Source organism: Limulus polyphemus, unplaced genomic scaffold (genome assembly GCF_000517525.1).
Source record: "Limulus polyphemus unplaced genomic scaffold, Limulus_polyphemus-2.1.2 Scaffold6101, whole genome shotgun sequence".
NCBI classification, from domain to species: Eukaryota; Metazoa; Arthropoda; class Merostomata; order Xiphosura; family Limulidae; genus Limulus; species Limulus polyphemus.
The window spans coordinates 45,942-53,389 of record NW_013671711.1 but is presented as its reverse complement, the minus strand read 5'-3'; the positions used below and the strand labels follow the sequence as shown (position 1 = coordinate 53,389).

The following is a 7,448-nucleotide window of genomic DNA, read 5'->3' as shown; positions in this document are numbered from 1 at the left end:
TCACATTCACACAGGAAAACACGTGCACACGAATCGTCATCTCTTTTACCAAGTGCCCTAGTAACCCGGCAGATGGCATTAATCCCGAACAGCGAATCAAATGGCAAAGACAGGGATTAAGGGATCATTCCCATGCTTATTGATGATTCGTCAAGTCACACGCCATGGGTTGGTAATAAAAAGTACAACTCTAGTTTGTTTGATCGTTACAGGAATCATCGCTAGGGGACTTGTTATTTTCCTTGCGCTAAATAATACGATATTTCTAATGTATACAGTAAAAAGTTTTGGATATTTTTTGATAGTGGCTGTTTACTGGTAAGTAGCTAAATGAACGGAATAGTTTAGCGCTAGCTGAATCATGAGTTCCACTCGTGATATTAATTACTTCAACATGACCCCAAAATAATAACTTCCGATTACAGTGAGCTACGTACTTAGAGCGAAACTAAAAATTAACCCAGCCATTAGTAGAGCTAATTAATTAAATACACCCTTCTTACGTTTCTACTTATAAAGATTAGAATGCATTGTTTCATCAGATGAGTACCCTTACTGTTAACGACATTTTCGTCCGTAATCCCAATAAAATTTTGTGATAAAAGTGTACTATAAAAATAAAATAAATGAAAAAGTAATGGCATTCTGTATATTAAATAGTCTAACCAATATTGATGATGACAGTATTAAAAAATAAATAATATAGTATATTTTACAGAAAAACAATAGCTGTTGGCTTTAACTATTGTCGTAGAAGTAAATTTCTTTGAAAAACGTTGTCTTATTACAACATGCCTATTTTTTTTTTCTGCAGTTCTTCCTAACACGTCTTTTGACCACCAAACATGCTCGCCCTTTCAGCCGTGGCGGCGTTATATTGTGAAGGTCAATCCCACTATTCGTTGGTAAAAGAGTAGCCCAAGAGTTAGCGGTGGGTGGTGATGACTAACTGCCTTCCCTCTAGTCTTACACTGCTAAATTAGGGACGGCTAGCGCAAATAGCCCTCGTGTAGCTTTGCGCGAAATTCAAAACAAACAAACAAACAAATCTTTTGACCAAAGAAAACTCATTAAGCCATTCCTGGTGTCCAAAGCTGGAGGAGAGTGACATCTGGAACAACTTATTATATACACGTTACAGTTTAAACTCCATATAGTTATAGGATTATCATGCTCAAAAACTCAAGGTTCGCGTCCCGTTCCCGCAAAATCGCGCTCTATCCTTTGAGATCGCTGGTGCGTAATAAGAGTGATAGGCAAATTCCACTCTTTGGTTAGTATAGCCCTGGAGTTGGCGGAGGTTGATATTGACTAGTTGTCTTCCCTCTAGTCTGTCATTTGAAAATCAAAGATTGCTAGCACAGATTGATCTTGTGTAGTTTTGTGTGTATGTCCGAAACAAATAAATTAGCTGTTTACGGGTACTTACAAACAATACTACTATTTTAAATGGATTGATATAAAATAGACAGAATTCTCTGAAACTCTAAGAGAAATCCATTTTTACAAGGGGCGCGGGTTGGCCCCTGTGGATTTTGGAGCTGGGAACCTGGGTTCGAATCCATGCGATACCACTAATTGTGTGTGTGTTTTATAGCAAAGCCACATTGGGCTGTCTGCTGTGTCCACCGAGGGGAATCGAACCCCTGATTTTAACGTTGTAAATCGCTGTCCCACCACTAACTATTCCTCGCTCTGGGTGGTAGGATATTCCTGACTTGTTAACTTTCATAGTTTTTACTTTACATAAAGAATGAAAGTAAGTCTGAAGTACTGGTTATATTATTATTTATTTTCAAGCTTAGTGGGCGGTACAAAAACGGGAACAGTGGGGGGTGGTGCGAAGTAAGTAGTGGTGGGAAACAAATAATCATGTGTTAGTACGTAACTAAGTATATCATTTAGTTTGAAAGATAAATAGCTTTCCTACTGTTTGTTTATAGAATCCAGAACTTTATACATTTATTTGACCAGATACTCAGGCAGATTCTCCATTCACGCGTACATACATAGGATTCAGACCAAAGTACTGACCGCAATGTGAGCATACCCTGGTGGTAGAGTCCGGGAAACATAGAGTAGTGGGAGAAATTTTGAATTGACATATAAGCTTGAGAACTAATAACATACGTGAAATATTAACTACCAAATATTGTAACACGAGATATAAAGTACTAATAATGGTGTAGAATAGACTGATATTAATATATGTTCTGATCCATTTCAGGGGTATGGTGAAGTTATCGACAAAGGCCATCTGGCAAACTTGTGGAACAAGGAAGATCTTGTAGAACATAAAGTAAGAAAGCGAATTTTTATTTTTTGGAAGATGAAGATATTAGCTGTAAATTACCGATCGCTCTCTTTTACAGACAAGACCATGTGTGTCTAGTGGTAACAAGCCCGGACTGTGAATCCAATATATCAAGGCTCAAAATCCATTCACACTCCACACTTTGGGATCGTGGATACGATCAAATCCTACTACAACAAGTTATGAAACACACACTTCTGTCAAAATTGTCGAGTTATAGAAGTATTCTAATGATTATAATACACAAGCAAAAGTACCCGTCCCCAGTGACGGGAAAGTTTAAGTTAATCTATCAATTTAAATTATTTCAGGACTTTAAAAAGGTTAATTGTGTTGCACTCTTGGTTTCACTCGGAGCCAAAGCTTTGAGCTACTTATACCGCCCACAGCGAAAAGTAATTGAGGAGCATTTCAGTCATGCTAAGAACCACTCAGTATTGTTGAGCATTTCAGTCATGCTAAGAACCACTCAACAATAACATAAAGTAAATCTACAATTTTATTCTTTAAGTTACGACACATTTTAAAATGTGAATGCTCGTGTGATTAATTACTAATAATTTAGCGTAGAAAATCCTGTTTGCGAAATAAAATTTGGCATCAACATTATTCATGCCTGTTATCCCATCATTTCAAAAGTGAATGTTGAGTTTTGCATGCGTGCGCAGCTTTTCAAATGGGAGACAGACGAACGGTCGGACAGACACCTCGTAATAAACATAAGGTGCACGAAGGTTCATGGTTCGCGTCCCGTTGCCACAAAAGTGTGCTGCTCACTTTGGAATCAAATAAGAGTCACCTGGTGGTGATAAAACTTTTTTCAATGATCATTGAGGTTCGTTAGTGCTTTAGCACCGTTTATAATTATAAAATTAATTTAGTGTTGATATTATTTATGTTAAAAAAAGGAAGGTATCAAAAGCGTGAAGTTTCACTTATTTTTATTATTTTCTCATTGAAATTGAAGTTTATCTTTTAATTTTGCTTAAAAAAAAACAACTACATTTCCTGCACATTTGAAACTAGAACAAAAGAGAGAGAGATTGATAAGACAGATAAAAGGATAGATAGACAGACAGGTTTGTGTTACTTATATTTCAGGTAAAATATTACAGGGCCCGTATGACGTCATGGAATGACCGGAGTTATGGTTCCGTAGAAGTAAAAGATAGTTATTTATGTATCACTGCTTTATAAATAATAACTACATCTCATTACTTTGCTGTTGTTTTTATTTGTGTGTGTGTGTGTAGAGGAGGGGGATTTTGTGTTAGCTTTATTTAAGTTCAATAAATAAGATACACATGATAATGAAAAATAAAATATATAAATTATTAAAAAATTACGTTAAAACAAGTATTACCGAGCTTATTACAATATCAAAAAGCTAACCAACAAAAGGCCACCTACTGGCTCTGTAAAATGATCGTCACTCGTAGAATTGTTTAACAGGTTGATGCTAGCGTCATCTTGCGGCATAATGTTAAAAATAATATACAACCTTTAAACATACAATTATTCATATAGTCTATGTGTACCGAAAAAGTGAAAATATTAAGTTAGCGTATTATGACTTAAGAAAATATTTGAAGATATATATATATATATATATATTCATAAACGTATACAATATATAGTCATAGATATATTGTAACTATGGTTAGGTTATCCAAGATTCTGTTCAAACTGTGTTTACCTAGTCAACCCCAGAATTTCCAATGGGGTCCTGGAACCCATCGACTTTTTAAACATATTTTTCCACGTTGTTGGATCCATGACTTTTTGAATAAAAGAATTGCAAATTTAAACAAACATACTGCCAATATTTCAAATAATCCAAACAAACATGCCTCCAATACTACAGATATTCCAAACAAACATGCCTCCAGTACTACAGATATTCCAAACAAACATGCCGCCAGTATTACAGATAATCCAAACAAACATGCCTCCAGTATTACAGATATTCCAAACAAACATGCCGCCAGTATTACAGATAATCCAAACAAACAGAATATCTGTAGTACTGGAGTCATGTTTGTTTTAATAACTTTAATACTGGAGTCACGTTTGTTTGGAATATCTGTAGTACTGGAGGCATGTTTGTTTGGAATATCTGTAGTACTGGCGGCATGTTTGTTTGGATTATCTGTAGTACTGGAGTCACGTTTGTTTACAGATATTCCAAACAAACATGCCTCCAGTACTACAGATATTCCAAACAAACGTGACTCCAGTATTAAAGTTATTAAAACAAACATGACTCCAGTACTACAGATATTCAAACAAACAGGCCTCCAGTATTACAGATATTACAAACAAACATGCCTTTAGTATTACAGATAATTCAAACAAACGTGACTCCAGTATTACAGATATTACAAACAAACATGACTCCAGTATTACAGTTATTAAAACAAACATGCCGCCAGTATTACTGTTGGCGTTCCATTCAAGTTATTGATTTCCCTCAATATTTTAGTTCTTTAACAAACAATAACATAAGGTGAAACAAATATTTCTAAAAACAAGTCGGTAACTTGGGGTGGGAATACTGAATACTGTGTTATATTTGAATCTCGTTATAAAAACAAGTCGGTAACTTGGGGTGGGGTGGGAATACTAACAACTGTGTTATATTTGAATCTCGTTATAAAAACAAGTCGGTAACTTGGGGTGGGGTGGGAATACTGAATACTGTGTTATATTTGAATCTTGTTATAAAAACAAGTCGGTAACTTGGGGTGGGAATACTGAAAACTGTGTTATATTTGAATCTCGTTATAAAAACAAGTCGGTCACTTGGGGTGGGGTGGGAATACTGACAACTGTGTTATATTTGAATCTCGTTATAAAAACAAGTCGTTAATTTAAAATTTTTGTTAGTTCTTAGGCGTAAGACTAAAAAGATGAGTCGTCTGCTCTACCCCCCACCGCGAGTATTAAAATTAGATTTTTAATGTCATAAATGTTCAGATTTGCCGCTAGGGGTTGGAATGGCTAAAGTTGAAGGTAAAAGTTTATCTCGGTAGTCGTATGAGGTAAAACTTTTTTATTCACCATCTTATACATGTTTATTCCGAACTGTTACTGTATTTAATTAGTCCCGAACGTTCGTGTCAAACTTAAAGTTGGTTGTTTCACACATTCGAAGAGATCGACGGACTTTTGGACCTTGCCCCATTTAGTTGACCTACAACCAGCTCCAAACAAGAGAGATTGGGAAAGGAAGATTAACGAGTTGAATTAGTGACGTGAATATGGAGTTTACTATACTGATATTTTCTTTCTCTGTCTCTCGATTTTTAGTGTAGAAAAAACATTTAAATGTTGCCAAACACTCGCCATAAGGGAAGATGTTTTTTCTAAAATTGGTTATTTAGTTTAGTTAGTTTCTTTGTTTTTAATTTCGCGCAAAGCTTACTTGAAGGCTATATGCGCTAGCCATCCCTAATTTGGAAGTGATAGACTAGATGGAAGGCAGCTAGCCAGCACCACCCACCGCCAACTCTTGGGTTACTCTTTTACCAACAAATAGTGCGGTTATCTGCCATATTCTAACTCCCTTTCAGCTGAAAGAACGAGCGTGTTCGATGACAGGTTTCGATCCAGAAGATTGCAAGTCGAACGCCCTAACCACCAGGCCATGCCATAATGTGGATAATGTACGAATATCGTAGTGTAAGGCAGCGCACGTGTTGTAGGCTATGTTTTCCCAACATATATATATGTTTGTGTTGCGTTAATTATTTCATGTTTTATGGGAATGATTTTATGTATATTTGTTTAAAATATATTTATAGTTTTCAGAAATTGTGATTTTATTATTATCTACATTATATTTTAATGACACAAATGTCTAGAATCCTGGATCTAGGTACTATTTTAAAATATGAATCTTTGCTTTTGTTTTCTATTTGTAAGTGAAGCTAACCCTCAAACTGGAAGAAGGCTTGAATATCCAACTGTATCATTGTAGGTTAAAGAGGGTTTCACTTTCAGTAGTACTGTTGTTTGAAGGGGGTTTCACTTTCAGTAGTATTGCTGGTTAAAGGGGGTTTCACTCTCAGTAGTATTGCGGGTTAAAGAGATTTCATTCTCGGTGATATTGTAGGTTAATGGGGTTTCACTCTCAGTAGTATTGCGGGTTAAAGAGATTTCATTCTCGGTGATATTGTAAGTTAAGGAGATTTCACTCTCAGTGGTATTGCAGGTTAAAGGGGTTTCACTGTCAGTGGTATTGTAGGTTAAAGGAAGTTTCACTCTCAGTAGTATTGCAGGTTAAAGAGGGTTTCACTCTCGGAGATATTGTAGGTTAAGGAGATTTCACTCTCAGTGGTATTGCAGGTTAATGGGGTTTCACTCTCAGTGGTATTGTAGGTTAAAGGAAGTTTCACTCTCAGTAGTATTGCAGGTTAAAGAGGGTTTCACTCTCGGAGATATTGTAGGTTAAGGAGATTTCACTCTCAGTGGTATTGCAGGTTAAAGGGGTTTCACTTTCTTTGAAAGGCCATATCTACAAATATCTAATATTACAATCTGTATTGTACGTTTGTATATGTGAAGGTCGCAACAACATGTTTATACCATATGTGCTCGGCTATGAGGCGCCAAGTGTAATTTTTCAGTTTAAGTTATAATGTTCACCGTTTAAACTAAATTGTATGACCCATTTAAACATTGCGTTTTTATTGGTCCTTTTATTTCAGTAATCCGGGAGGTTTATAAACGGACTTGTCAATGTGTACTACTTGAAGACTGACAAGTTAGCTGACAGATTTATTTGTTCATCTATTAAATTTACAATCTCCTCTTCGTTTCAGTGAATCGGCTATTAAATTTATAAATTGATCTGTACATCTAATAAACCTACAGTACATTTCTCAGACAGCGTGTCAATTTACAAACACTAGTAGTAGTGACATTTATATATTTTTTGGTGACAGAGACGAAAGGACCACAAAGTGTGAAGTATCAAAAATGACACGCACAAGATAACTTACACTGCTAAACACTTTAACATAAATCGTAAAATTACACTCGAGTTAATATACATTACGAGATGTATTAATATATTGTGGTACTGAAAGAAAGCCTACCTTAAAACCAGTGGTGGGATTCAAATATTTTAACA

At 35.7% G+C, this 7,448-nt stretch overlaps 1 protein-coding gene across 1 annotated transcript in view; it reads left to right on the top strand.

The window, feature by feature from the left end:
- Positions 1–255: 255 nt before the first annotated feature.
- LOC111089387 overlaps positions 256–7,448 on the top strand; it is a 26,705-nt gene continuing 19,512 nt past the window's right edge. Inside the window, exons 1-2 of the mRNA XM_022401795.1 lie at positions 256–318; positions 2,228–2,299. The gene's annotated coding sequence lies outside the window, so the exon portion shown is untranslated. The remainder of the gene's footprint in view (positions 319–2,227; positions 2,300–7,448) is intronic.